The sequence below is a fragment of the Meleagris gallopavo genome, chromosome 28 (assembly GCF_000146605.3).
Source record: "Meleagris gallopavo isolate NT-WF06-2002-E0010 breed Aviagen turkey brand Nicholas breeding stock chromosome 28, Turkey_5.1, whole genome shotgun sequence".
NCBI classification, from domain to species: domain Eukaryota; kingdom Metazoa; phylum Chordata; class Aves; order Galliformes; family Phasianidae; genus Meleagris; species Meleagris gallopavo.
Genome location: NC_015038.2, coordinates 4,039,748 through 4,042,962, shown reverse-complemented (window position 1 = coordinate 4,042,962; position 3,215 = coordinate 4,039,748). Strand labels below are relative to the sequence as shown.

Genomic DNA, 3,215 nt, shown 5'->3' with positions numbered 1-3,215 from the left:
GCCACAAAGATGATCAGGGGGCTGCAGCACCTCCCTACAAAGACAGGCTGAGGGAGCTGGGCTTGTTCAGCCTGGAGAAAAGAAGGCTGCGGGGTGACCTCAGTGCAGCCTTCAGTACCTAAAGGGAGCCTACAGACAGGAGGGGAGTCAGCTCTTGGAAAGGGGAGATAACAGCAGGACAAGGGGAAATGGTTGGAAGTTGAGGCAGGGAAGATTGAGGTTGGATGTCAGGGGGAAGTTCTTTACAGAGAGAGCAGTGAGGTGCTGGAACAGCTGCCCAGAGAGGCTGTGGATGCCCCGTCCATCCCTGGAGGTGTTCAAGGCCAGGTTGGATGGGGCCCTGGGCAGCCTGGGCTGGTATTAAGTGGGGAGGTTGGTGGCCGTGCATGTGGCAGGGGGTTGGAGCTTCGTGATCCTCAAGGTCCCTTCCAACCCGGGCCATTCTGTGACCATGGGCTGCTCCACACACACCCCTGCCCTATAGAGTCTGCCATCCCCAACCCCCTGGCAGTGCCCACAAAGATGGGTGTCCTGGGGGGCAGTTCAAGGGACCCCACGTGCCCCCACCCCATGCAGCACCTCCAATGTTGCCCCTGACCCCAGGCTCCTCTGTGTCCCTGTTAGCTTTCGATGTGCCACTTGCAATCAAACACCTCAATTAAAAAGAAAGATAAGGCAGGCAGACAGGGCCAGGCAGCGAGTCCTCCAGTAACGACCCTTCACATTCTCCTCTGCGTTCCCTGTTAACGATTTACAGCGTTTCCTCTCGACCCTTTTTACACATCACTGTTGGTCCCCAGCCCTGGGGGTCTGCAGGGGGCTGTGTGTGTGTGTGTGTGTACGTATGTGTGTACAACGGGGGGGACAGAAGTATTTTCTGCACCTGGGTGAGGCTGGGGAGCAGTGCTGAGGAGCTCCTGGTCTGCAGGAGACATGGAACCACAGGGTCAGGGATTGGAAGCATCCTTCTGAGGATGCCCCCATGGGCATAGGGTGGCACAGGGCTGCTGGTTTGTGCCACCCCTTCGTGGCAGGAGCCATGTGAGGTGGGATTGTGGCTCACGTGGCCGCTGCTTGCCAGGCAGCTGAGCCCTGGCACGCTCAGTGCGTGTGTGCCAAAGCACAGGGGGGGAGATGGGAAGGGACGGGGACAGCGGCACGGGGCTTTGTGCTCTGCAGCCCCGAGGAGGTTTCATGTTACTGGGAAGCTGGGATGGCGGGATGTTCCCGGACAAAAGGCCATTGTGCACTGTGAGGCTGCACCAAGCCATGGAGCGGCCCCAGCATGGCCCACAGCCCCTGGCAGGGGCCCAAAGGAGCATCAAGGGATGCGGAGCAGCTAGCAGGGTGCCAAAGCCCCCAGGATGGGACCATGGGGTCCTGTGGGTGGCTGAGCCACAGACCAAAGCAGCCTCCCTGCTGCCCTCCTCGATCAGAATTCTCAGCATCCCAGGGGATGGGGACAGCAGGACAGACACACACTGGGATCCAGAGCAGCACCCAGCCAGACCCGAGGCTGCTGCAGCCAAACAGCAGCGCCAGGTGGGGTTGCATCCCTATGGGTGCCAGGTGGGGATGTGTCCCCACGGGTGCCATCCATTCATGGCACACAGGAACGTGGTGGCAGCCCACACAACCCACCCACTGCTGCACACCCCCCAGCACACCCATGGCTTCACCCCAACGCTCGGCCCTTCCCCTCCCAGGAGCTGATAACTGCCTGCAGATGGCCATAAATGCTGGCACATCAGCTTGGGGGTGATGGCAGTGGGTTTTCCACAGCACCAGCTACCCTTGGACCCACAAATTTCCATGCAATGGGGTCACCAGTGTGGCAAGACCCGGGACCAGGAGGATTAATTAAGAGGGCTGGCAGGGTGATGAACACACCCTGGGTGAACTGGTTCTGTCGCCTTCCAGTTACCCAACGGCTGGGCTGGGATTGTTTTTCCTGAGCAACCCTGGAGGATCCGGTTTCCCCTTTCCCAGGGAAACGAGTGGGAATCGGGCACCCAAATCCCAAACAGCTCAGCACCGGGATGGGGCGATGTGGGATAAAGGGGCACTGAGTCCCCCTTCCCCAAATGGACACCCATCTGCACCACGTGCCAATTTGGGAAGTTCAACATCAGTGCTGGCACCAAAGTGTAACTTTAGGAATTTGTCCCTGGAATGGGGCTGCAGGACATCACTGTGCAGTGCTGGGGGATAAAGCTGCCCTGGGAGGGTGGGAGGGGAAAAAGAGGTTTAAATGAATGAAAACTCACTCTAGGCGGCTCCACGTGGGGCTGGGCAGTAGGGAACAAAGCCCGGAGGGCAAACAAAGGCCCTTTCCCTTCTTGGTTGGGCTCATTGGGGGTGTTGGGGTTTTTACTGGGGGGGGAGGATCTTCCCCATGCTCTGAGATGGAGAGAAAAACCTCATTTCTCACTTCTTCACGTTCCCAAATCCCCAGAGGGATCAGAGCAGCCCCAAATGGGGACACCTCCCCCCCCAAGGAACTGCGGGGGCTCCTCCATCCACCTCATACCGACCCTACTGGGGGGGTCCTCCAGCAGCCCCGCCCCACTCACGGCTCCGGCCCCACAGCCCCGGCCCTATCGCTCCCCGCCCCACAGCTCCTCCCCCCGGCTCTCCGTTCACCCCGGTGCCCTTATTTAATTTCCAGCGCGTTTGGGTTATTTTTAACAGCTGGACCCCCTCCAGTAAGGCTGAGAGCGCACCTTCCTTCCTCTCCCCCCCATTTTTTTTCCCTCCCCCCATTTCTCCCCTTTCTTACTTTATTTCCTTAATGCTTCTGACCCCTTTTCCTTCCCGTTGGAGCACTTTGGTTTCCCCCCCCTTAATTATCTGAATAAGAGGGGACCTGCAAAACTTAAGTACCTCTCCTCCTTCCCCTTTCCAATTTGCCCACGCGTGTATGTGGGGGAGGGGGGCTCCCGACGAGGAAAATTAACTCTAATAGTAATAGTTAATAATCATAATTAATAATCATAACAACAGTCGCTCCCTCCAAGCGCCCATCTCCGGGATCGCGCTGACGGTGAGTGCTGCTCGTGGGGGGGTGGGATGGATGTAAGGGGGGGCAATGGGGATGGACGTGGGGGTCGTGGGCTGCCCCCCTTTATCCATCCTGCGCTACACGTGGGGCGCGCTGTGTATGGAGGGTGGGTTGCTCCGAAAGTAATGCCTCCTATTTTTCTCGCGTCGACCAC

The 3,215-nt window shown here is 58.5% G+C and overlaps 1 protein-coding gene across 1 annotated transcript in view; it reads right to left on the bottom strand.

Moving 5' to 3' along the window:
- The window catches only part of LOC104914538 (metabotropic glutamate receptor 4-like), a 43,675-nt gene that overhangs the window by 794 nt on the left and 39,666 nt on the right, over nucleotides 1–3,215 (bottom strand). The window lies entirely within an intron of this gene.